Genomic DNA, 27,912 nt, shown 5'->3' on the forward strand with positions numbered 1-27,912 from the left:
CCCACCTAAAGGATTTCCAGGGTCTGCTGTACAATAGCAATACTGCTGAGTGTCTTAATTGTCACAGTTCTGATGTTTTTCTTGTTTCAGTGTCAGTTGGATATAAGGACACATCTGTTTCCCTGCCCTGGAAATGGACCCAAAGGAATCAGGTCAGTAGGATCTATTAGTGCTATTGATAGAAGAGGATTTTTCAAAACCCAGCACTTAAACAAAACCAAACAGGTCAAAAGCCAATTTCCTTTATGACCATTTTTACCATAATCTTTTGTTTTCAAGGGGCAATGGTTTGAACTGAGAAGGAGAGATTTAGATCAAATGTTAGAAAACAGTTCTCCCCTGTCAGAGTGCTCAGGCCCTGGCACAGGGTGCCCAGAGAAGCTGTGGCTTCCCCATCCCTGGAAATGTCCAGTGCCAGGATGGATGGGGCTAGGAGCAGGCTGATCTGTAGGGTGACATTCCTGGGGGGAACAAGCCAAGCTTTAAGGTCCCTTCCAACACAAACCATTCTGTGATTATTTCTATAAAAATAAAAATAAAAAAACCCAACCCAGAACAAAACCCCATCATCACAGAGGCTGTGTATATTCATTGAAAGAATGAGTGAAAAATAAAGAATATGCTGAGCAGTTTTCCAGCCCAGTTTTGCCTTCCAGTGGATTGACTTAGTTTCTGCTATGCAGAGGTCACTCCAGGGTGACCTCTGGGGTGTGCCAGTGTTGTGCCCTCTGCCCAGGACAATGGAGAAGTGAGTGGATACTGGAAAGGCTTCAGTTCCTGCTCCCCAGGGCAGCTCTCCAGACTCTGGACTTCCCCTGGCCTCTGTGCCAGCTCCCAGCTGCTGGGACACTCTCTCCTTCAGTGCCTGGCAGTGAAGCTCTGTGGTGCCCTAAAACCACAGGACCAGCTGTGACCTTTTGCACTTGAAGTCCATGATTTTTTTCTTCGACTCCCAAGCCCGCAGGTGTTATCCCTGCAATTCCCTGGAGCAACTGTGTGCAGGTGATTCTCTCTGAAACAGCATGGGAAAGAAACAAGTGTAGACAAAATAATAAATACACCTGTATAGGCCTCCCTTTCCTTGCAGACAGGGGATGTTTTGGGAGCCAGGTCAGAGTTATCTGATATGTCCCGGATCCCCTCTCCCAGCACTCATCACCTTCTCTAAGTGACAATGTTTATCTGCCTTTCTTTTCCCAGGACAGGTATCTTTGATCTCATCTGGTCTCACTGTTAAACACTCTCTCTTGCAATGAGCTCAAAGCTTGAGCTTCTGATCCTTTCTAATCCCAAAACATCCTGTGTGACTGAGTCTCTCGACTTTCTTCATCCTACAAGCAATACCTGAAGTTATTAAAAAGAGCCCCAAACAAACAAAAATACCCAAAACAAAACAAAACAAAAAAAAAAAAGAAAAAAAAAAGAAAAAAGCCAACAAAAACAAAACTAAGTTAGAGAGTCTTTACACTGCAACAAACCTGTTCTTTATGGGAAAAAAATCTTGAACACAGCCAGCTGCAGCATTCCCCCCTGAGAGCTGAGTGCAGAAAGCTGCAGTAGCCACAGTTCAAACTCAGGCACCTTCCTTTGGGGGTCTTCTGCTCTGCCTGTGCTGATATTTACAGGCAGCCTTAAGGAGGACAAATATAGCTAATAAGGATTGGACAATATTTCTGCAAATTACTTAAGTGCTGCTAAGGATAACATTCAAAGTTTAAAAATAAAAAATCAAGGGGAAAGGTTTATTTTCATGTTAGGTTTCAATTTGCTACAGTTTTTGTGTCTTTACTATCTGCTGTTTTCCTCTATAAGCATTATCTATTCAAGACAGAACAGATTAAAGCTAATTGTTAGGCCCCTCTGTTTTTCCTTCTTACTGTTTTATCTCCTAAGCAACTTTATTTGGTACAAGACAAATAATCTGAATTCCTGAAGTCAGAAACAAGGAGTGGGAGTCCGGGAAACTGGCTGCTGATCTAATGTAGTTTTTTGCAAGTGTGGTTATGGTCAGAAACTCTAAATATGGCACCATGTTACTGTACACACAGTGACTGCACCCTGTGTGTCAGGGGCTGAGTCACAGCACTGAAGTTTACTGACAAAAACATGTTTTACTACTCTGGGTACTGAGCAGTCAGCAGAGCTGGGAGTGAAAGGGTTGAGCTCGTTGCATGGTCACCAGCTGAATCACAGAATCATGGAAAGCTTTGGGCTGGAAGGGATCTTGAAGGCCATCTCTTGCCACCCTCCATTGACACCTTCCACCAGGCCAGGTTCCTTACACTGGGTCTGGTGCCTGCCCAGGTTCTGCTGGTGGTGAGAGGGGTGGAAGCAGCAGAAGGGACACAGTTTGGCCAGTGGATGTTGAGGTGTGGGTTTGCTTGTCTGCGATGAAGAAGCCGTGGAGGAGGGATCAGTGCCTGGCACCCCATGGTGGGGCTGCCTGAGGGGAGCACACTCAGGAGAGCCATGATGCCCATGGCCATGATTCTCCTGGAAAAGTTTTCTTTCCAGCACCCTGAAGAACAGAAGAGTCTTTCCAAGCTTCATGGAACAGAATTGTCAGCTTATGGCTCCCTCTCCCCCTGCTGCAGGAGAGGCTCCCTCCTGACCTGTTGCAAATAAACCAGCAACAGTTTGATTTTCTCAACTTTTGAAGTGAGCTGCTTGATCTGAATGTTAATGACAGAATCTACATTAATATAATATTTTTTTCTTTAACAAAGCCCCCCTTTCTTTAATCTTTTCAATAAGTATCCACCAAAGAGCTCAGCTGGCATTCCTAAACTGTCCACATTCATCCTAACCTTCAGTATTGACTGACTCATGCAGTATGCATCTGCAAGAGTTGTTAATGGAAAGTATTAAAGAAATGTAGTTTAATATTTGGTGTCTTTTCTTTGTGCTTGAATTCATGTTTCAAATGTCTGTGTTTGTGTTATTTATATTATTATATATTTCATGGGCTGCTTAATAATAGGAGCAATTAAGATAATAACAATAAATACTAATAATACTGAGCTCTTCTGCTTTTCATCTAAGGAGGACAAGACTTAAGAGTGTACCTCTGGGGCTGGTGTAAAGTAGATCTGATCTCCTCCTGTTATTTCTTCTTGTGGAAAGTTAGGAATATCATGTGAAGATCAGATCACCTCTATTTTGGCCTCTGGAATGTCTCTTAGGCATTATAAATGCCAGTAAGAAACAAAAAACTGGAAAGAAAACAAGGACCAGGACACTGAAAAATATAACCACAAATACTGACCTATTTGGGATTTTTTTTCTGATTTAGCAGAATGCTATTAATACTGTAATTAAAGCTATTTTGTAGCCTGGGGGATTGAACACCTGGCTCTTATTAGAGCTGGATCCAGATTGTATGGTGAAAAAAGCCAAGAGGACAAGAGAGGAGATGGCCCAAAGGAGAACACAAGAGGGCACAGTGGCACCTGTGGTGCACTTTTTGTTCTCTGGCTTTTTGAATTGTTGAGGGCAGGTTGAGCTCAGAGCTCTGTTTACATGACATAAATAATTACGGTAACAGGGTTCATTAGTGGGAACAGTAAAAATTTAATTTTGTCAACTTGGAGTGGATTATTTACTAGAATTTTTATTTTTTTTGGTGGCTGAAAGATAGATGTGATGACTGTGTCATATAAGGTCAATATGGCAATGAGCCCCACTGCAAGTTTGACAGAATTAATGTGGGCAGCCAGTAAGAATGTACTGATTGTATTAAATAAGGTACAAAATGCACATTCCAGGCAGGTGTTTCTGCACTTTCCTCATCAATTCCACTGTTCTTGTATTGTGCTGATGGAAAGGAATTCTGTGATTTCAGAAACAAAGGACGCTGATGCTGCTTTTCATCCTTCTGCCTAAGGAGAATAAATGTTTGTGCAAACCTTTTGTCATGTGGCTGCCCAGAAATGACCCAAGTGAAGCCAAGAAGCTGAACATTGGGCAACCTCCCCCTGGTGATGCTGCTGAAATGAGAGGTCAGTGGTGAAAACTTTCTTCTGGAAGAGTTGATGGTGTAAATAGATATTTGAAAGGAAGTGACAGAGAAATAAGCAGGACCCAATCTCAAATGTTAGGTTGAAGGTCAGAGGTCACAGATGTCCTTAGATGTCTCAGTGGGGCAAACAACCTCCCTGTGCCTCCATCACCTGCCTGAGTGGGCTTTTGTGGAGGGAGAGCAGGGGCAATAAGTCCAGCAAAGGGTTGCAAACAGCCTTTTTGGGTTTTTGCAGTCACCATTTCTGACACTGACATGAGGTTACAGCCTGGGCTTTTACGATGGGAATCGTTGAAACCTCCGAAGACTGCAATCCATGACATGATATTATTTCACAATTACAAATTACCATCTCCCTTTAATTTTTTTCAAAGAAGCACTTGTCCTCAGCTCTCCCATACATATTATTTGCAAACAGAACTTCTCCTCCCATCCAAAGCAGCCTCTGAGGGTTTCTCTCCCTCCCAGAAGCCAACCAACCCGGCGCTGTGCGCGGAGCCGCGGAAGGAAGGTGCGATCCTACAGAGCACGCAACAAAGTACAGAAACAAGATCATTAACATCTTAATATCCTGCCCTGACATCTCACAAATTATTTTAGACTTCATAGCCAATGTAAACAGGTTTGTTTTCAACTCCCCTAATTGCCTGCTAATTGAGAGCAGATGCAGGCCTTAACTTTCGGCAGATAAAGAGCAGCCTCTTCTCTGGGGCTTCGCCTCTATCAGGAGGTCTCTGATGTGTGCTCTGAGCTTCCCTGCTTAGTGATGCCGAGGCAGAGGGGGATTGCATCGGCTCCTCTTGCCTGAACCTGAGCGAGACAGAAGGGAAGACAGAGCTGTGGGACTCATCAGTAACATCATCATCATTATTGTTTCATTTCGTACTCCAGTGCACTTTCTGCAACAGCGCAGGTCTCCTTCTGGGGGGGGAGTTCTCCGAATTATAGATGGGCTTCTCGTTATGATAGAAATCACTGGGTTTATGAAAAATGCATTGCTGTCATATTCCATTATCTACTTCCTCCCATGCTGCAATCCTGTAGCTTGCAAGTCATTAGGTTCTTTTTCAGAGTTCCTTTGAAATAATCCTTTCAAAAAACACTATTCATTGGGTATGACCCCAGAGAGATACTGTCTGGTACTAAAGCTCTCTTTTAGTTCTGCGAGGGAGACCTGTAACAACAAGATAAGTGCATGTATATTCCAAGTAATGTCTGGAGTTTGCTGCCTCCCATTAAATGCAATAGGAGCTTGCAGTTCAAATGGTAGAATTTTGCTTTGTAAATGTAGGAGAAAATGGAGTTCAGATATATAGGTAAATTTGCATTTGGTAGTGATTTAATGTTCCATGGTCTGTTTTAGCTCCAACTTAAATATTACATTAAAACCATCAATAAAGAAAAAAAGGAAAGGGAAAAAAAAAAACCCAAAAACGTGCTAACTGCTGGGTTCAGGAGGAGTGGATGTGATTTTGTTCTTGTTGTCAGTGTGGCAGTGAGCTGCCTTTTACTTTCTCCTCTTCATTTAGCAAGTCAGCAGCAGCAGTTAAATGATAGCCCTCCGGTCTTTCTTCAGGACTGTTTTTGCAAATGAAAGCAGGAGCTTCAAATCCTTGTGTTTTCCATATCACTTACAAGGTGTTTTGTGAATTTTAACATTTTTGAATCTATCTGTGAAACAGTGGAGGGGATGGAGGTATTTCTGAGTAAGTGCCCTTTGTGCAGGGAGGCTGCATGGCTTCGAACCACTGGGTTCAGGAGGTCCTAAAGGCATATTGAAGAGAAAATAACAGCCAAAAATGAAAATCTTTAGTGGCTTGTGAATGACAAATGGGTTGAAAGAAAAAAAAAGGGGGGGGGGAAGAGTTAACATCTAACCAGTGTCTTTCAGAAATACCTAAAGCACCTGGTGTCTGGATTATGAAACATTATTCACTCCCAGAACCACAAACTCTCCAGGTTTTCACTGTGATTTCTTCACGAAGCACTTTTTCTCTCCGAGGGCTGGCTCCAGGCCTCTCTGTGAACACAGAGTCACCCCTGCTCACATTATCCTTCTCTGGAAAATTGCCACAAACCCTGCAGAATCCAGTCCTGATCTACCAGCACTGTGAGGGGTTTAATAGGAGGGCAGGGGGCTTGCAGTCAGTAGCACAAGGCATAACAGAGTAGAGCAGTGGTCCATTAAATCAGTGTGCTGGGGCCCAGGCATTTACAGTCACACAGTCAGATGTTTCCAGTAATTATTTCCCCACAGCATTTTTATTAGGTGCTCCATAAATAATATTCACTTCCATGCTATTCTCACGGTCTTTTGTTAAAAAAAAAAAAATACAGTAGGAGAGAAAAGAAGGGGAATTCACTTTACTTTCAGCTGGATTTTTCAGGTAATTCTGTCTTTGAGTCCTACTGGAGCAGATATGAACTTGGAATATATGAGCAAATTAGTTTCTGCTGACCAAACATTGTGGCCTACAACAATCATTGGACCAGCTTAATGCAAGAATCATAGAAACAATCATAGAATCACAGAATGCTTTGGGTTGGGAGAGACCTTAAAACTCTTCTTGTTCCACCCCAGCCATGGGCAGGGACACCTTCCACTATCCCAGGTTGCTCCCAACCCCATCCAGCCTGGCTTAGGACACTTCCAGGGGCAGCCAAAGCTTCTCTGGGCACCCTGTGCCAGGGCCTCAGCACCCTCACAGGGAACAATTTCTTCCTTATAACTAATCTAAACCTATTCCCTTTCAGTCTGAAGCCATTCCCCCTCGTAAAATGACCCGCTGGTAGGTTTCTGTTTCAGATTTAGATTTGCCTTGCCATGGACCCATGCAGACCTAGGACTGACAAGCAGCCAGCACTGGGGCTGGAGTGGGATCCCTTTTCTATGCACTGTTTGTTTGTTGTTCACTTTTTTGGCTTGTATTTATGTAGTTCAAATCCAGGGTCACCACACCAACAAAAGGCACTGCTCTCTCCTGTGTGGAGGGACCTCCCAGAGCTCAGCACTGTCACTGTGTGCTTCATCTGCTCTGTGCTTGCAGCCTTCATTGCCAAGCACTGGCTTTTCCATGTAAGCTACTGTGCAAAGGTATTTTCCAGGAAATATCACTGCCTTGTCTCAGTTAGAGCATTAGCATTAAGCAATACAGCTTCTTTCCTGGCACCAGCACTTGTGTTTTGCAAAGGGTTTTTACTCAGGTATTTAATTTTCAGCATCAATTTTCTATCCAAAGTAAGATTCCTCAAACAAACTCAAGGATCTGGGGACTTTTGTGCTTACTGGACTGCAGTGTTGTAACCAACCCCAAGCAGAATTCAGAGGAGCAGCAGCAAAAGGATGTAGAGTAAATATTCATGGTTCAGGTTTGCTACAAGGGTCATAAACTCTTCCACCTGTGTGTGCAAACCCTCTGAGCAGCAGGAGGTGGGCATTTATACAGATCAACCCACAAGTGCAATACTTCTGTCTCAGCTGAACAGCTGAGTCAGGGCAGGTTTAGGTTGGATATCAGGAGAGAAGTTTTCATGCAGAGGGTGAGCACAGGAAGGGGCTCCCCAGGGCAGTGGTCACAGCCCTGAGCCTGTCTGAGCTCTAGAAGTGTTTGGACACCACTCTCAGGCACAGGGTGGGATTGTTGGAGTGTCCTGTGCAAGGCCAGGTGTGCAAACCCAGGGCACTGGGAATATTTCTCTGTTTGCTCTGTGGTGCTCTGACCCCCAGGGGAGCTCTGACTCTGACTCTCACTCATGGAGAAAGTTTCCCAGACTTCAGGATAAACTGGAATCCACAAAAGTGTGAAATAGATTATAGAGAGCAGTGTAGCTGTGTTGCTTGGTGAGAAATTTAGGTTTTGGGATTTTAAGGATGTTGTGGATGAAAGCAAGTTGGAGGGCACAGGGTGTCATCCTGGGCTTCTTCTTCATGCTTCTTCTTCCTCCTTCTCCATGGGTTTGGGTGGCATTCTGTAATTGGGCAGAAAAGTCCCCACTGTGGGCTCTGTGGGATCAGTTACTGGCTTAAAAGGGAAAATAATCCAGGTGTCAGTTCCTAATTGGATAGCTTACCATTAAAAGACCTTGTTCCAAGAGATTGTTGGCCATTTTGTGCCTTCTAATGCAAAGCTGCCCAACTCACAGCAGTGAGACTGTTTCACTGATAAGAAACAATAAACACCTGAGTCTGAACATGAACTGCTGTCTCAAGTGCCTTCAGTCCAGACCCAGAAAAACCCAACAGCTGGGACTGCCACAGGCAGGAGTTGGACTCGATGGTCCTGAGGGGTCCCTTCCAACTATTCCATCATTCTGTGCTAAGTGTGGATGTGTGCTCAGGGAGCACAGAAACTGTTCCTGGCTGGGCAGGGATGGAGGGGTGGGTTTGCTGTCAGTGCCTGCTCAGGTCAGATGGCCTCGGTCCATGGGTGTCCCCATGAGGCTCCAGTGGCTCAGTGGAACAGGGAATTTCCAAGCAGGCCATTGGCAGTGGGCTGGAGCTTTCTTAGCAGCACTGCCTGATGGTTGAGATGTGTGGTGAAGGCAGTGGACCCAAGGCTAGACCTAACAGATCCCTCAGACCTTGGATAAAAGAGCCAGGTGAGGCAGCTTCTCCAGCCCTGGCACAGCTGGAAGTTGCTTGCTCTTGGCCATGTGGCAGTGTCAGGGACATGCTGGCAGGAGGAAGTGAGTCCTCTGCTACTCAGAAAACCTCACCTCCAGATCATTTCTCAGTTCCTTTTGTTCTCTGTTTCATTTCTGGACTGGGGAAGTTGCAGCCTGAAATTAAATAATAAGAACCCACCCAATATAAATGTATGTATTTATTTCGTCCTTAGGAAGACTCAGTTCAGTGAACCCAGGCCATTGGCATTTCATAATTTTTCCTTGCTGTAGCAGGTAAGGGATTAACCCATTGTTATTCCTTTTCAAAGGAAGACAGAAAAAGATATATTCTGCAAAGACCATGATTAAAAAAAAATAAAACCCATTGGGTTTTTAAAGAAATATTTTATTGGAACCATAAGGTTTCTTTTTTTTTGAGAGAGAAAATTTGAAATCCGGAGTTTATTTTTCCTTCAGTGTCTCTCTTAAGAACCAACAGGAATTGAGATTTTTTTTTTTCTTCTCTCTTGTGTTTGTGCCTACTTATTAAACACACATGTGGCCTGGATTCCTTGCGTAGGTGCAAAGAGGTTCAGGAAAAAAAAGGAAAAGAAAAAAGGTGTAACCCAGTCCACTGACCTGTCTCTCTGCCCTTAGGACTCTTTCGAACAGCTGTGAGAAACAGAAAGGGTGGGGGCAGAGAGGTAAAAAAAAGAGGCAGTTTAACAAGCCAAATCCAGATGTTCATTTCATACACACACCCTGAACAGCTTTTGCATGGTTTATTTCATTTTCTGAAACCATTTTTCACCAGCCTGTTTTCTCAGCTGGGAAACTTCTGGTGTAGTGTTTTCAAAAAAATATTGCATTTGGCATTACAAGAAAACAGAGCCTTTAAGACATTAAAAGGACAATATCCTTGTTTGACTTGGCCCAGGGAAGCAGGGCTATAGGAATTTTAGATTTTTGTACCACCCAAAGAATAGGTAAAAGAAATTTTCCACTCTTAAACTCAGTTTACATGGGAATTTGAGAGTTGATTTAGCTTTATTTTTTTTTTTTTTCCTTTTAGAGACTTCTCTGTGGACTTTGTGTTGGTGTAGATAGACTTTGTTAGTGGCAAGGAATAAGCAAAGTGACAGCAATTTGCTTCTAGACCATGATGCACCATGGTTCCAAACTGGTTCTGAATGAACTCTACTTTTATTTTGTGTTATTCACACCCATCTCCACATAAGGTAGACAGACAAATCCAAAATTATTTTTCACTGGTACAGTTGCTTTTTATTTACCATTTATACCAAGTGTGTGGACAGCACTGATTGCAGGGAGGATAGTGACAGAACAGGTAAAAACAGTAAAAACACTGAGTTGAGAGGTACACAAAGGCTGGGGGTGATGAGGGACATCAGGGAAGATCAAGTGCAAACCAAATACTGCTCTCACTTATACAACCAGAGAATATATTTTGCTCTTCAGAACACTCAGTGTAGAACCCCAACTCCACTGAAGCCAGTGGGTGATTTGCAGTTTGCTGCCCCTTTTTTTTTAGGTAAAAAACCTTATTTTTTCTAAGCTATTTGACCAGTGCCATTCACTATCACCAATTATTTTAGAGAGAGACTTGCTCTGGATTCCTCCCTGTAAAGAATGCTCTGTATCTTTGCACCAGCTTTGAGAAATGCTTTGGTGATCCTTGTTTTCACCCGTTCTAAGGAATAAAAAGTTGAAGACATTCTTATCAGAAATGTCACCACCCTGTACAGACCTCAAACCCCAGCAGCTCTGACATAAAGCAGATGATAAGAATTGTTAGTGAGAATTTGAAGACATGGATTATGGTTAAATTAAATAGACAATGAAAAAAGTAGGTATTGAACAATCCTGATTTATAAAACTCAAACATTATTTAAACAAGTAAATAGAAATCCTTAAGGCATTAGAACATCCCACCCCATGTTTTCCTTTTACTTTGCTGCTACTAAACCAGGACACATCACCAGGTGTCTCTTGCCCCCAGAGCATGGCAGGGGTTGGGGGGTGTGTGCCTGTCTGTGTGTGCACACAGGTGTGTGCACCCTCCTGCCTTTCAGCCCCTGGGGTGGGAATGTTGGCACTCTGGGGTCAGAACAGCACCAAATGGGCTGCAAACACTTGAACTCTCTTCAGACAGAATTAAAAATGAAATTAATAAATCAAGAAAAAATGAATTAACACTTAAAATGCATTATGCAGGTCATTTTTCTAGGATCCTAGAACTCTAGAACTAGAGTGGGAATCTGCTGAAATTCTGGGATTCCTTTTAAAGCCCCTGACTAGGTGCACAGATTGAATAATCCTAGAGAAAACATGTATTGTCTGTCTGTTTCAGGAGACTGGAAATTTGTGATGTGAAACGGGGCCCTGATGTGCTTTTCCCTGCTCCTCTTTATCTGGAGTGTGCAGTACAAAAACATGTGGGTGTTTCTGTATTTATGTGCATGCATATTTACATGTACATTGTTAGACACAGCTATAAAAAAGGTGACTACTTGATTAAAAAGAACAGTCTGTTTGTGTGAATATCCAACTTAGAACCCAGGCACCTTCACATCTGACTTTGGGTAATTTGACCTCTTGATATCTAATATTAGAGATTAATAAATCCATAAACTTCTGCACAGATGTTGTCAAGACTCTGTGCTTGGAATTATTCTGTCATCCAGTGCATTTACAACGAACTTAGAAAATGTCATTTTAGGGGCATCAGGCTATAAATTTGTCCAAATACCACTGTGCACATCTCTTCTGGAAGGATGGCACCCTGGAAGTGGTGTCAAGGTTGCATCCTGTGCTTGCACAGCATGTGGAGCCTTAGCCTGGGGAAGGAGCAGTTTATGTACTGCTCTGAGACAAGTCCATAAAGATGATTCAGGAACTGAGAAGAAAAGGAGGAGGTAATGTTGTTGTATGAGGAAATTTGGGATAACACTGCTCTGTACTGCCAGCCTGGGTCCTTCCAGTCATGAGAAGGGATAAGACTAACTCTGGTGAAGTGTGAGGCTCTTACCTCTTTTTTCTTGGAGAAAAACAATGACCCAGGCACCAGGCCTCCAGAAAATGCTTTATTTTTTTAGACAAAAATTACACCCTGAAAGCATTTCCAGTCCCAGCACGGAAATGGTTGCAGTTATTATCACAGCCTGCCACAGACTGTGGTTCAGGAGTCTGTTCAGAGGGGGGCTCACACCTGCTCTGGGAACACCAGGAGCCATGGTGAGGGGTCCCAGCAGCAGAGTCTGGGGTCTCATTTGGTCCCCCACAACACAGGACAAGCTCAGTGGTGCTCCCTGCACTCCATGCTCCATCTCCCTTGAGTTCCTCTACAGCTTTAACCCAGCTTGCCCAATATTTGGCAAAATACAGGGAAATATTTCCTCTTAAAATGATCAAGAGAAAATCAGGATATTCCTCTTTGTCTCTCCCTGATACATTAATTTTGATACCCCTCATTGTCACTGCAGGGAGGTTGTGTGTCACCCTTAGTGGTCTTTTCCCCAAACTCCTGCCAGTATGGCTCTGCCAGTGAGAAGAAATTCAACGAGGTTCAGGGGAATTTTTTGCCAATATTGCTGCTCTGTTCTGGAGACCTCTTTGTCATAGATGGTGATGATGATGATGATGGTCACAGAGAATTAAAAAACCCTGCCATGAAGGCACAAAGAGCAGGTGGTGCAGGCTCTATTTCCAGCAAAGCTTTTCTGGTTTGTAGGAGTGAAAGAAAAAGTTTTCATTTAGAGGAGGACATTAGGGTTGAGGTAAGAGTTGGGGATTTCAGAAGGTGATTGTCTATATCAATGCAGAAATTATAATTGGTACTCTCAGAATCATGGACTAGTTCAGATTGAAACTGGCATTTGTAGATCAACTTGCCCCTGCTTAAAAGAGGGCCAGCTTCAAAGGTAGCTAAGGTTTCTCAGGGCCATGTTCTGTCAAGTTTTAAAAATCTGCAAGGTTAGGTGTTTTACCATCTTTTTGTGCAACCTGTTCCAGAACTTAACTGTCCTCCTTTCAATTTATTTTTTAATGAAGTAGGAATTTGTCTTTTTGCAACTTGTTATCATTGCCTTTCATCCTTTCACTGTATCTGAGAAAAGTTGGACTCAATCTCCTGTGTAGCCATCTATCAGTAGTAGCAGGCACCAGTTAAAGTCCCTTCTTTAACTTTTAGATTTTTCAGGCTGAACAAGTTCACCTCCCTCATCCTTTCCTCATGTGTTTTGCTATCTTGAGAGTCTACTGCTGGACTCAATTTAATTTGTTGATTTTGTTCTTGCAGGGTAAGCAAAGAAAACCATCCAAAAGTGGAACTGGGCCTCAGTTGTGGCTAATTTTTTGCATTAATTGTCTACTCTGTTGACATCAGATGCTCAAGCCTTGGCCATAACAGTAATAAAATGGCTCTGGCTCAAATGTTGGGAATATCAGGGAGTACCTGCTAGGCCTGCTTGGAAGAGGCTCTCTCCTAACACACTGTGCCCAGGTCATCCTGTCCCATTCCTTTGGCTCTCTGTTCTAGCAATACAGTTAATTGCCTTTATCTCACTGCTGAACTGTCTGGTTTGTCCTGGAGATGCTGAGTTTGTTTTCTTCCTCTACAGAGTGCATGCACTCCTAGGGACTTTTACAAAGGAATCAGAAGCACCCAGGAAAAAAAGCAGAAGGAGCAGAAAGCCCTCAATTTCTTCTTCTATGAATAATTTAGTGCCAAGTTAACTGAAACGTTTGAAAAAGAGATTTTTGGTGCCCAGCTTCATTAAACCCTCTATCCCCAAATGGATTCTCTATCAGTGTCAGCATCCAACACTTCATCTTGTCCCAATCACTGCAAAGGCCTTGTGGAAATAAAAGAGGAAGGGAGAGGCAAAGCAGATTAGTGTTGCCATTAGGCATGTCTGTGTGTGTGCACACGTGCTCTATAAACTCACGGTGAGGGCAAAACCAGGATCTGTATGAAAAGAAGGAATGAAACCCCAAACCATGTAATCCTTCCAAAACCTGCTCCTTTTTGGGGTGGGCCACACTGTTAAAGAGCTCTGTGCCACACTCCAACCCCTTTTCTCTGGAGAAGGAGTTTAAATCAGAGGATTCTGTTCTGGTGCACTGAGCTTTTACCAGCACAGCAGTGGGACCCCCTTCTCTTGGCAGAGGTTCCTGTCAGTGATCTGTCTTCTGCAGCTATTTCCGTGGGAAGGCCCTGCTGCTTGGCAGGGAAGGGAACTTTCCTCTCAAATGTTTTCTCTCTCTCTCTCACCCTGTTTAAGGTATACCCTTTGGAAATCTTCACCGTCCAGGATTTATTTTTGCACAGGGTACATTCTTTGTTTTACGTGGTCTGGCTTTCTTCTCTCCTCACAAAACGCCACCCCCGTGCCCTGCTTATCCTGGCAGAGGGAGAAGAATGCTGTTTGCTTCAACATTACCTTGGGTCTCAGTGTGCAGCAGGTCAAAAGATGTGACAAGTACACATGCTAATCCCTTTCCCTTTCAGTTAATAGAATAACACAGATGGGAAAGTTTACACTGGGATCTGACACTCGCTCTGAGCTGAAGCTGAAAAGGAGACAGGGTTGGACATTACATTTCAGATCAGGGCAGTTCCTGCACACACTCACCTTCCCACCCAGCATCAAGTGCTCCTGTTATCCTAAACTCCATTTGCTCTGCTAGGAATGTCCCCCTTAGCCTTCTACTCTCCTTTTGAGAGTATGTATGTAGAGTTGGCTGTGTCTTGGAAAGCTTTTGTGGAATAAAATATTCCCCAAGAATCAGTGATGTTCAAGTGAAAAAATGTCAACATTTTCCACTGAAACACCACCATTGGTGACTTTGTAAAACATTTGGCATTTCTGAGCGCTGAAATATCACATTAGAAAATCATTCCCACCAGATACCAACCAGATACCTTTTCAGAAATATTAAACCTATTTCAATAAAATTCCATATTTCCAGTTTTGCCACATATAACCTGAGTGTTAATATTTCATTTGATTCTGTTTTCTGTTTCTTTGTACCCTCCAGAATGCATCCTCTGACATAGTTTACCTGTAAATTTTCTTGCCTGAAGATTTGCCACTCTACATTGTTCCTGCAGGGACCACACAGAAGAAAAAGACCTAGGACCATGCCTCCACATCACACCAAATGCCCCTTTCTGGCCACCAGGTATGTACCATTTCACAGTGTCTTTCATGAGAACATTCTGACAGCTCCCCATGATCCCTCAAGATCAAGGCTGTGATTGAGAACTCCTTAAAACAAGGGCTTTGAGGGTATCTCTGTAATGAGAAGAATATTCAGGGTCTGTTCTTAGGTACGTGTGGGTAAACATGAAGAAATTGTATTTTCTACAATTTTTTTCTAAAAATCTCAATTCTATAAACAAGCCTATATACTAATTATTGAAAATAAGATTAGATATGCAATTAAAAACATATTTTTAACTGAACAAAACACATGTATATACTGAGCTTGCTAGCAATGCCAGTACTCTATTTGTATGAGGAACTGTGCCTGTACAGTTTGTATAACCACAAATTTATTGTTCGTGGGAAACACTCAGTGATCTCAATCTGCTTTCTGATTAGAGAAATAACATTTGGGTTTGAGAATCACTGCCTGCCTGTTTCATCTGGTTTCTTTGGAAATGTGCAGTTTCAGAACTGCTTTTTCACACTTTGTTCACTTCTCCATGGATTTCATGGCAGAGAGGGTGTGTCCCTCTCTGATAACTTCTGATAACTGTGATAACTCACTAATGATTCAGAAATCAAGACCACAAATCCAAAACTCAAGATCTTCCTCTCCAACCTGGCAACAGCTCCGAGGTTCACTCACAGGCCCTGCAGAGGAGAGAAAAGAGGAAGCTCTGTTTGAAGACGCTCCAAGCCTCAAATTTTGGTGAAAGGTCCATGTGGGTCAGTGGAGAAGTGTTTCCCAACAGGCAGAAAGAGGAAGACCAGCTTAAACTGGACACTTTTAGGCAATAGGATGAGAGGTGAGAGAGATCCTACAATCAGGGCTGGTCTGCAGAGTGCTGTGGATACACAGGCCAAGGTTCAGAACACCTCAGATTGGGAAGTTTTCTGAGGTTTTAGTACTTTCTTTCTGCTGTGTGTCCCACAGAAGCTCTGATCTGATTTTGGAGGTGCCTTTCCTCCTACTTTGTAGAAAAACTCTGAAACAGCAACTTACTGATTACCTACATTGGATTAAGTGTGGATCAGGTGAGTCCAGGTGGCTTTTCCTTCACATGGACCAGCATTCCCACTGGCTCCTTATTTGGGGCAAGGCACCTAAAGGCTTGTGTCACCCTGACCTTAACTCTGTTGTAATTTCACTTCTGACTTCTTGACTGAGCTCTCTCACACGGGAGAGCAATTAGTGCCCATCACAGGGAAAGCTTTTGCAACATGGGTGACTGCCCACAAGAAGCACAGTTGAGACCACCAACTGTTTTATTTGTTTTTCTTCCAATTTCTGCTGATTGAGAAGCTCATGAGATACATCTCATTTCCCTGCAGGTCCCCAGGGAAGCAGTGGTCAGACAGTCCTTTTCCATCCTGCTTTGGGCAATGCTGGTGGTACAGCTAAATTCTGCCTAATTGAGGCTTCATCAATGCTACTGGCAGCTTATTTCAGCCACTAAACTCTTATTATTTGATGGTAATTCACTGCTTTTCAGCAGCGAATTTTTTCACTGATTTTGACAAGCTACGTGGAGGGAAACAGTTTAGTGTCTTGAGCTACAGATTATAGAGATTTAAACTAAAAACCCAAAAATGGTTTTGGTGCTAGAGGCTGCATTGTGGGTGGGAGCCACTGTCCTATTTGAAAATAGCCTTTGTTCACTGCAGTGGCAGGTGGAGATTCTCAGACCTGTATTTATCTGCAGACCTAAATTAAAAAGCTTGAGATGTCCTTGGATTTCTCTGCACTAGGTTATCATAACTCATAGAATCATAAAGTACCCTGAGTTGGAAGGGACACACAAGGATCATCCTTGTCCAGCTCCTGGCCCTGCACAGGACAGCCCAGAAATCCCCCCCTGTCCCTGAGAGTGTTGTATGCTGTGCCCACTGGTTGTGCCCAGGTTCTGCACAGGTTTTGCAATAGGTAACATCTAAACTGCATCATCCTTTTGCCAATTTGGGCAGGAATTTCGGTGTCCCTTCAAATCCCTCTCCTTGCTGCTTCCTCCAGTTTGAGGGAGGCCAGGAATTTGCTGGTGGCTCTTTAACCTCAGGAGCCTTTTTGCCTTCCCGTCTCCCACCCCACACAGCCTGAGATGCTCTTGCCAGCATGCTGAGCTGAGGCTTGCCTCATTTCCTCCCCTGTAATTCCACTCTTTACTTGGATGAGAAAGGCACTGAATAGATTAAATTTGCCTCTTCCTCTGTGGCTGGACTATCTGTGCTTCCTGTGTGTGGGAACAGAGCAAGTCACATTGAGTTCTGGGGTGATTCAGGTAGAGACAGAGCCTTCTCTTTCATTGGACCTTGCACATGAATATCTCAAAGAATTTAAAAATTCTGTGTAAATACAACATGCCAACACTTCTAGTTTATAAAATTGTCTAGGCTATACTTAGGACTTGCCTCTGCTGATGTTACTTGAAGTATTTCCACCAATTTTAGTTTGGGCTGGGTTATCTTAGAAATAATTTTTGATGGAATCATTTATGGTTCTTTGCTGATTTTCTTAATTCAGCCTATTTTCATGTAAGAAAGATCTTTGCTTCCTAACACAGGAGGTGCAGCACAGGCCTGATCCCTGTAACCTCACAAACCAGAAACTGCTAAAAGATCATGTTCATTACAAGTCATAAAATATTTTTTTTAATTAAAATATCTCAATTATCCAGAAAATGTGTTTTCATGATGAGGCTAAGGCACAGCATTTCATGTAAAGCATACAATTAAATATACGTGTGTGTAGATTATAAAACTGTTTGGGAAAAACAGCCCAAAGATATCCACCCAATGAGTTGCCTGGCAAGATAGCCTGTGTTTATTCTCACTCCAGAGATCTCATATCTGATCAAACCAGATTTATAACAAAACATTCAAAATATAGGTTATTTTTTGGACCAAGAGAATAAATTTTTCCCCTGCCATGATGCCTACAAAGGGAGCTGGCAATGCCAGGGAACAAGATGTGCTGGGACTCCTGCTTATCACAGTTGTTCTCTTTCAGAACTCTTTCATTTCTTGTTTTTTGGTCTCTGTCTCTCTCTTGTCCTGCATTTAGATATTAAGCTTCTTGGACAGAGCATGATTTGGCTTTCATTGTTCCAACAGTCACAGATTTATTGCAGAGGAGCTCTCGATTTGGGACCATTTGATGATGATAATAGATATTGAGTGTAGGTCACAAAAGAAAGCTCCACAGCTGAGCTGGATGCAAAGAGTGCAGCATTTGGAAAGGTTTATGAAAGAGCACAAATTTTGCAGAATCTTGTTTAGTTCCTCTTTCATTCTCTGAGTCTGGATTTCAGGGAAGAGGTGGCCACACACAACAGCAGAGTTTCCTCCTGGTGATACCTCTGTGAGGACTTAGCCAGCCCCAGACATGGCAGGGAGCATTGGGCAACATGTTTATGTTTCATGTGACTTCTCTGTGAGGAACATCTCTTTTTGTCACCATCCCATCCCATCCCATCCCATCCCATCCCATCCCATCCCATCCCATCCCATCCCATCCCATCCCATCCCATCCCAGTGCTCACTTTCTGAGCATTTGGTTGACTCATCACTCCCAGGTTCTTTTCCATTGGCAAGATTCTCCTTCCCTTCACCTGAAGCCAGCCCTTCTTTATTCCTTGGCACCACTGTGGTGCATTTATGCATTTGCAGAGCACAAATGTGCCATTGGAACAGAGTCCTGCACAGTCCTACACAGGAGGAGGAGGTAGGCTACAGTGGCACCATTCCTGGAAGACCAGCAGGGGATGGAAAATGTCCATGAATTCACTGCTGTTTCCAGGCAGAGTAAATTTTACCTATTTTCTCATGCCTAATGTTAGCCACAAGATATTCTGGACCTTCAGAGTTGCCAAACCATTAGGAAACTAAAGCTGCAGTAGGAGAATTAGATGGAATACAGCTGTTGGAGGCCACGTGAGTCTGGGTCCTTCACAGTCATGGAGCTTACTGGTGCAGCCACGGCTGTTTCTATATTCTGACAATTCTGAAAACATGCAGCAAAATATTTGTGAAGAACTTTCGAGTGCATTCAAAAAAACTCCAAGTGTGTCAACTGAAAAGCTCTCAGCCCCTTCTGGGGTTGAATGGGAAATTGAATTTAATTTTTTAAAATTTAATTGAATTTGTCAATTTAATTTTTAAGCTTGAAAGTAAAAAAAAAATCAGTGCTTTAAACTATTAATGAAAAATGCAGGTATTTCCATCTGAAAACTAAACATTTAAATGTTTTATAGTTTGAGAAGGGTATTTTAAACATCTAGATTTTGCAGCAGCTTACACAGAGCTGAGGAACATTTTGGTTGATAAGAAATGAGATTTTGGTGAAATCTTTGCTTTAATACTTTGAGCAGATCTAGGCATCACTCTTGTCTCTTCTACCTACCTGAATATACCAAAGACAGGACATGGCTTCACTCAAGACAAGGGCTGTAAAATTCTTTGGTCTTAAGCTGACCTATAAAAATAGAAGAAAAGTGTCATCATCTCTGTTACTTGGAATTTTTACCTTTTTAAGGGGTTTTAATATGAAAGTTCCACACTATTGCCAGGAAGGCAAAGGGTCTGAGGAAAAAAGGGAATGTGTTTGCTCTGAATTACATGGGACAGTGTGTGGCTGATATTCCTGAGAAGTGCAGTTGAATTGGAAGCCAGGTTAATACTTGGACCTTCACTTGGAAGCAGGCCAGTAGAAAAGATATAAATGAGCACACAGAGTGGAAGGTGAACAATTAAAATTTCTTTAGAACAAGGAGGCTGCTGGTCCTTCTCCAGGAAATCAGGGTCAAGTCCAGGTTCATTCTCACTGTCAGGCTGTACCTCACTGTGTAAGTCACAAACTCATCTGGAGAAGCCATCCAGGGAAATAATTTGCCATTCACCTAGGATGACCCACAGATGACATGGGATGTCCAAGAATGCCATATTATTTCTTTAATAAGAGAGAAGAGGCACTGAACCAGCAGAGAGGCAGGCATGTTTGGTGTGTGTGATTCTCATGTGCAATTCACATGTGATCTGTTAAAACCATGAAATAAGGGGGAAAATGAACCTGTGTGTCTGGAAAGCAGAGAGCCAGTGCCTGCAGACCTCAGTTGTGACTGGCACAATAGAGAGCTTTAGCTGTGGTGCATCTGTGGTGCATCTCACCTCCCAGTGCTCTACTGGGTTTTCTAGATTTTTTTTTTTTTCCACTTCATACAAAACCAAAGGGTTCTTTTCCATTTGCAGATTGAGGAAAACTTCTCTTGGAAAGTGTGGTATCAATTAGCTTAAACAAAGAGTTTATTTAACACCTTTCCCACTCCTTTTTCCTGCTTAATATTTTATCTTACCTTGGTATCATAAAGATCCTGTGACTACAATCTTTTGATTATACCTACTACAGAATGTAAGCTCTCATCATGCTGGGATAATATTTGGCAAGTGGTGACTTGTAATGGTGCACTTTTAAGTAAATAAAATAAAATAAAAAAATCCTGGGCAAGATTCAGCTTTCAGGAGAGCAGAGCTGTCTCTCTACAATGGTTATAGTGACAAATGTAAAACATTTGTACAAAGGGAATAGATTAGTCACCAGCTGTTATTATAAGCCTTTCACATTATTTAATGACCAGAGGAGGCTTTAGGCAGCCAAGCAGGAGACTGCATGGCCCCTAAGTGCCTCTTAGAGCCTTGTAAAACCAGGGCACCATCTTACCCTCTCTTATCTCTAATGCTACTTGTGAAACAAAACACACTGGTATTTGGCTTGCTAACCATGGATGCAAACCACTGCAGAGCTTAAGGGTGTTTCATTAGAACTCCATTAAAAATGAACAATCAGTTGAAAAAAAAGAATCAGAATCCACAGAGCAAAGCATCACAATATAAAACTAAGCAGTCCCCTTAGCCTTTTGGGTGGTTTTATGTGTGTTTTGCTCTTAATTTGTGACCCTTGCAACTTTTGGGAGTGGCAGAGTACTTTAATTGATTTATCCATGTATTTAAACAGAGTTTTAAAGCACTGCACAGATCTGGGCACAGGCTTGTGAGATAGAAATCACAGAGGCCTCGTGGTGTTTTGTTCTGTTCTGCTTTTAGGTGCAATTTTATCCATTTCTGCAGCTGGCTGTTCCTCCTGTAGCAGCCAGGCTCTCCAGCCCATGGGCCTGGGAGGGCTTGCAGGTTGCCAGGCTGGCCAGAGATGGTTGTGTCTGGCAGAGTGTCTGCATGGGCTGGGTGGTAAAGGCAGAGCATGTGCAGATCTATCAAATGTGCTGAAATTGGAGAGCTGGCTGGAGCCTCGTGCCATTTATGGTCCAAGGGATGCTGGTTCTGAAGTGATAGCCAGCTTGATAGTGCGTTTGAAGTGTTTTCTCTTAGAAGTGACAGGTCTGGTGGGTATCTAAAGCAAACTCTAAGAGAATTTAAGACAGATGACCTCTAGAAGTTTGGTTTGGGGTTTTTTCACTTGAGGTTTTTAAGGTGATTATGAGGGTGATTAAATCTGAAAGCTGCTCTGATCTGTGTTATCACCTCTTACTAGTGAGATATCTACATGCAGCTGCCAAAGATAGGTCAATACCAGGGTGACTAAAAGGAAAATAGACAATTGCTAAGATCTGTTGTAAGACCAGCAAAGAATTTAAGAGTTTTGGGAGCCTGCGCTCAGGAAGAAGATGAAATGCAAGTGAGATGATCTACATGGTGTCCTTGAGACCTCAGGGAAGCAAGTGGCAGAAGCTGAATTCATCAGGGAACCAAATTCAGAGCAATGGTTTGAAACAGCACCCACGTTCAGCACAGGGAACTTCAGCCTTGCTCATTCAACAGCTTCAAAATAATTAAAAAGTTTCTTGCCTCAGTAAGCTCCAGTTTCACAGACTGCTCTGTCTCAGTCACACAGCATTCTGCAAACATTTGCAATTACTCTGCTCCTCCAAGCTGTCTTTGGAAAGCAGGTAAATACCAAAGTTCATAAACATTGGTAGTGTTGGGATCTTGGCACGGAGTGACTGAAACCATTTTCTTTTTAGCTGTCTGTGTTTCATCAAGGTGAGTTGAGAACTCAGAATCTCAAAGTACTTGGAAAGCAGATAACTTCAGCATCTTTGGGCATAAACTGCCTTAAATATTCTGAAAAACTGTGTTTGATCTTTAGTCTCTAAGGCGCTACTTGTTTATGCATAGACAATTCCACATTTTGAAATTAAAAAGTTGGTTGTACTAAGACAAAACCTGGGGATTATGGTGCCTAAGTCTGTTAGCACTGTATTTAATTGGTGCTTGGCCTTTTTAATTACCCTGTGCCTGGTTTGGGGAGCGTGTTGCTGGGGGAAGGAGCAGGATGTGCTGGGAGCTCTCCTCGTGCCAGTGGCCAAACGTGCTGGTTCCGCACGGCACTGCTGATGAAGTGATCGTGTGCTGCTGGCTCTGAAGTGAAAACAATCACTCTGAAATCTCAGGGCTTCCTTAGAAATGTAAAAAAATGGGGTGGGAGCATAAGTTAATTGTGCTTTTACACACTGTTATACTTGTCAGTGTGCCAGGCTCTACATTTCTTCCAAGGGCGAAATGAAAACTCCAAATTCATGTGGTTATGAAACAATTTCAGTATGAGCACTCAGCAAAGAATTATAAAGTGGGAAAGACACAGTCCTGTGTCACAGCTGCTTGAGAAGGGTCTGCACTGATCAAGGCTTCTCCCAGCTTGGAGGAGCCTTTTGGAGTGTACTGAGACCATTCTGTGTCTGTATGTTGAATGTATATAAGGCCCTACATAAAAGCTGATTTGTTGTGACATTTCTTTCTCAGGAGATGAGGCAACTGGCAGAAGGCAGCCCCATCATTCCAAGAAATCTCGTTTTTCTGCAGCTGGAGATTTAGGATATCTCTCTGTTTTGCCCTGATTTACACCAAAATAAATTCATAAGTTGGAAACTGGGCATGACAAGAAATCTTGGGCACTGCAGGGGACTTCTAGAGAAGTAGTGATTGCAGTGGGAGACCAAACAAGGACCACTCTCCATTTTCTGTGCTGCAGTGGTACAGCCTGAGGTACCTGAGGTCCTTTGTAAGCTAAGCTGGGGCAGCCCCTCTTAGTTTTAGTCCTGAAACAGAGGGAATGAAGCACCATTTTAAAATCACAATATCACCCCTTGAGATTTTGTGGTGAACCTCATGTGCTTCATAGAGCCTGAATTTCCAAGGTCAGTGCTGATTTGCATCACCAAGAAGGGAGAACAGTCTCAAACTGGAAATGAGTATCTCATTGGACAAACAGCATTTTGCTCATTTTTGTTATTCGAGTCAAGGGACAAAAGAATGCAGAAGGAGGGGGTCAAAATACCCCGAGGCTAAATCCAAACTGGAGCAAATCCATATTTTAAAAAAAATGAATGTTCCTGAAATTAGCACATGCAAATCTACTCTTTTAGCTACACAAACTCAAAACCTTAAAGCTGCGTTGTAGCCCAAGTCTCACTTGGATTCTTGACTCTCATTGATAACACCATGTGCTAATTCAGGCACCCAGGTTTCCATGCACTGTTCTTACCAAGAACAGTTGGTCTTGAGGCAAAACATTTACATAGATGACAGCTATTTTCAGGGAAATGAAAAGTACTGGGTGGAAAAGGAGGTTTTGACATTGTGTGAAATATGGGGTTTACACACAGTAGTTTTTGCTATGTGTTTATAAATTGGTGATTTACCATATATTGATTCACACACCATTTGTAAGTGTCTAATTTATTTATTTATAGAGATGTATGGAAACCATGGTTTGAAAAGCAGTTTGCATAACATCTGGTATGTCAACAATGTAACCTTTCAATTTACTTGTTGGTAAAAATGTCAATATAATGAACCTGAACTCAGCATTGGTTTACACAAATTTCCTGGCAGACAAAGCAGTAATGATTTGCATGTCAGTTTAAGTGACATGTGCCCTCCAGTTTTGAGTAGTTTACACAGCTAAGAGGGATAAAAAGGGCACAGGGCTGGCTCCTCATGTAATTAGGCTGGCAGGACAAATCTCATGAATTGTGTGGAGTGAAACATTTCATCTCATTTTGACTTCTGATTTTCCAAAAGCTGCCTTTGCATTTTCATTGAATCTGTTGGGGTGGTTTTTTTTGTTGTTGTTTTTTTTTTTTCTTTTTTTCGTTGACTTTTTTTTTGTTTGTTTGATTGTTCGAATTTTTTGGATACACAGAAAAAGACAGGAGAAAGGAGACCTGAAGCAGATATAAAGTACTTTCACAATTTATGTATATTCTACAAAGATGTTGTACTGGAATGTGATAGAGGAGTCCAGTGGATTCCTAAATGCTCTTAATAACATGCCAGTAGGAATGACAGCAATAATACATTGTTTACACCTTTTATATTACTCCCTGTACAAAATGGATCATAGAAATCACATCCCTTTTTTTTTCCCACTCCGTGACTCATTGCCTGACAATTCTGAAGCAGAAAATAACAAGTGCTGTTGATATTGAATAGTAAATATCAAAAAGAACTTTGCTTTAAAATGGAATCAAAGTTCATGGATGGTAGCAGGTGTTCCTCTTCATTTTAGGGAGTGCAGGCTTGCCCAGAGAAGTCATTTCCCAGCTCCTCTCAACAAAATACCTGTGTGAAAAGGCAGCAGCCTGGTCTTAGGAAAGTGCAAGTTATCTCCTTCCTCCTCCCCTGCCCTGGCTCTCCACCCCAAAGCAAGAAAGTACTTCTCAGGTCACAACATTGTCATATGTGCTGAGCTCTCCTGATGCACAGGCAGCAATCACACATGTGTGCACCCCAGATGGGTTTTTGGGGGACACTGAGCCCAGTATTCAAAGCCCATCAGCACAAGCTCACCCATGGAGATCAGAGCTGCTTGCATTTATATTTTCAGCAATGCATGAAGGCTGAAAGCAAAGCCTGTGATTAATGTGAATTTGCAAGAAAGGCCCGGTAGCCACCTCCAAACACCCTGAGAGACTCCTTATGCCATAAAGGAAAGAGAAGTGACCAGGGGAGAGTTTGACTTGACTGGGAATGAGGTGGGAAAGAGAATAACAGCAACAAAACAGGAAAGTGTTGGGCAGCAGTTAGTTCAGAGAAGAGGCTCACACAGGGCTGAGCTTCATTTTAAAGTTCTGATTTATCTGAATTCAGCATGGCATCAGCTGAAATTCAGAATGAAACTAGGACACAAACTTAATTGCAAAACCAGCTGCAACCACAGGATGCAGTCACAGAAAATTCTCACTCATTTGAGGCTGGCATAGGGTTTCACCAAGCTTTAGCAGGAGGTTTTGGGGGCCCCAAAATAGATTAAGGGAGTTAAAATTCAGTTGCTTTCCCAAATTCAGCCCTGGCCTAGCAGAAGTAGGGAAGGGGATGATCAGAGAGTATCCACACCAGAAGGAGTGATAGCTGGCTGGCACATGGCTTGTCCACCTAACAAGGTGAGATTTGTAGGGGCTCTGCTGTAACTGTCGGTGTAAACAGAGATCATCCTAAAACACCTCTATCCAACACCATGGCCATGAGTGACGCAGAAAACCAAAGGTCAGCAGCTGTTTCTCTTGCAAAACAAGTGAACCAAGAACCTCAGACCTGCGGAGAGCAGCCAGCCACAGCTCTCACACTGCTCCTCTAATTGTCAACTGCCGATGGCCGATTCCTGGAAACAACCAGGGAGAGAGAGCTCTGTGCCTCTCATGAACAGACTTGTGGTTTCACTGAAAAGCCAACACAACAGCTCAAAGCCAGTCATTCCAGCAGCATCCCTCCTTCCCCTGACACTGTCTCTCTGCTGCTCCCTCAGAGAATATTTTCTGCTGCAGACATTTATCCCACTTTGGATTTCACTCCTCCTGCCGCTATTCTGGTTTTGTCTAGAAAGGCAGATTTTGTCTGGCTCTCAACAGCCTGGAGTGTATTTTTTCCTGTACTGGATTCAGACAGGAATGCTGTTGGATGGCCAAGGCTCAAGAAGGTGTTGCACAGAGGGGGCTCCCTCACATGGGTGCTCACCCTGAGCTGTTGGGGAGTGCCTCCACTTTGCTGTGACTCCCTCTTTGCCACAGGGAATAGACAGACACGCAGGGGAGGGGCTGCAGAGTTTTTAGTTCTCCATGGGATTTTGAAAAGCAAAAAATATTTGAGATATGGGAGACATGTTGCCTTCATCTCTAAACTGGGCTTTTCTTGGTTATCCTACAGGCATAGGAACTCCGTGAGGTCTGATCCTGTGCACACTGGGGGAAGATGAGGATCTCAAGCAATGCCTTTTTATTCCAGAGCAGCTGCTCCTGCTAAGCTGAGTGGGGCTGTGGGCAGCAGAGAGGTGAATCCCATTTCTGGGATAGGTGAGCTGTTGAAACATGCAGGATTTTCTGCTGCCTTTGGCTTTTTGAGTTAATGGGTGTGAAACTTTTCACTTCTGCTTTTCATGTGCATGCTTGGTGCGATGCACTTCTGGTGTGGAGTTTTGCAATCAGGAGATTTCCCCATCAAGTTTGGGTTTGTTTCTCTGATTTTTACAAGGGATGAACAGGCTATCACTTCAGGGCAAAGCAGACATGTAGCACATCAGGGCAGGGAAATCCAAGAAAAATAGTATCTGAATACTATTTGTGTTGCAAGCACATGTAGGCGTTTATTATTTCTGAGAGCTCTCTCGTCAGTCAGACACTGAACAATCGTGACATCTGTTGTAAGTTACTGTCCCCCAGAGTCGTTTTACACAGTTTGGAGTTTGCTTTTTCAAATCCACCACAAATAAAGCCCAGCATTATCTCTCTGTCCCCACAAAGGCAAGTGGGAACCTCCTGGGGAAATGCTGCAGACTGCGAGGAGGTGGAGAGGTTTAGCAGAGGAGGCTGTTTGGGTCCTCTCTGCCTTACTATGGGTTGAGCAATGAACCCCCCAGTCCACACTGTCAAAGGGACCCCCCTGAGGTCCACAGGAGATGAGACAATGGTAATTTCATAAAAACAAAAACAAAGACCAAGTGCAAGGGCTGACCTGCAGCTCCAAACTTTGTGAGCCATCATCCTGTGCTGCGTTGGGGATCCCTGTGTTGGTGTTCACAGGTTTGCACTTTGTTGGTGCCTCCCACACTGCTGCTGGGAGCTGGGAAGGCCAGAGCCAAGTCATCTTTCCCTTTCAGCCCATCTGCCTGCACTGGGGAAGAAATACTGTCTGTTTGTTTAGGTGAGATATTAGTCTGCCCCCGGAGCTCCAGGTCACTGTAAATGTAACACAAGCCCTATTTCCTGTTAGGAAAGGGGAAAAAATATGCCTGTGAATTGTCTCTGATGTGCTGCCAATTGTCAGGGAAGATTCAATTTGGTGGAGAATTACTGTGCTCTTAAAGAGCTGCACCAGTGATGGAGATTTAGGGCAGCTGCTTCTTCCAGAAATGGGAGATTTGTCTGATTTCCACAAAACCAGGGTTGTGACTGGCAGCCAGCTGCCCACTCCACAGGCCTGAATGGCTTGGAGGGGAGGCTGGAGCAGGGGCTCAGGTTAAGGGGACCATATTGGGACAAGAAGGGGACACCTGTGCATGGCTGAAGGAGAGCTGGGCAGAGGTTTGGGGTGAGGCTGGCAGGGGCTGGGGTAAAGCTTTCTGTCAGTGTTTCACTATGGTAAAGGAAAAATGGTATTTTCTTGCCACCTAGCCAAAAATTCAGACCAAAAGAGACAAGAATTTGCTCTGTGTGTAATGCACACATGTGTTCACTTGTAATCCAATAAAGCAAATATGTGACCTGTGGAATGACCCAAAGCTGCCACAATAAATAATGTTATAGATCACTCATGCATTTTGCTTTCTTTTGCATTTGCTGTATCAAGGCCAATTTCAGCTGTTGTCTAAGCAGCCATGTATAGACAGGTACAGTAGAAATCCCCCTTGCCCTTCCAAAACTGGCAAAAAATGAGCTTCCCTCTCTTTTCATTATACTTATTGCAAAGAGTAGCATTTCAATTTAGGCCTGGATAAAGGTGCAGTGCACTTAGGTAAAGCTGATGTGTTTACATCATGTTTTTTGGACTCCTCTGTAGGCC

At 43.1% G+C, this 27,912-nt stretch overlaps 1 long non-coding RNA gene across 1 annotated transcript; it reads left to right on the top strand.

The window, feature by feature from the left end:
- LOC127060299 (uncharacterized) lies at positions 1–27,912 on the top strand. The gene is made up of 4 exons (XR_007779187.1): positions 1–152; positions 3,842–3,998; positions 14,684–14,827; positions 26,062–27,912. It is a non-coding gene; the product is annotated as an uncharacterized LOC127060299 (long non-coding RNA).

Source organism: Serinus canaria, chromosome 20, assembly GCF_022539315.1.
Source record: "Serinus canaria isolate serCan28SL12 chromosome 20, serCan2020, whole genome shotgun sequence".
NCBI classification, from domain to species: Eukaryota; Metazoa; Chordata; class Aves; order Passeriformes; family Fringillidae; genus Serinus; species Serinus canaria.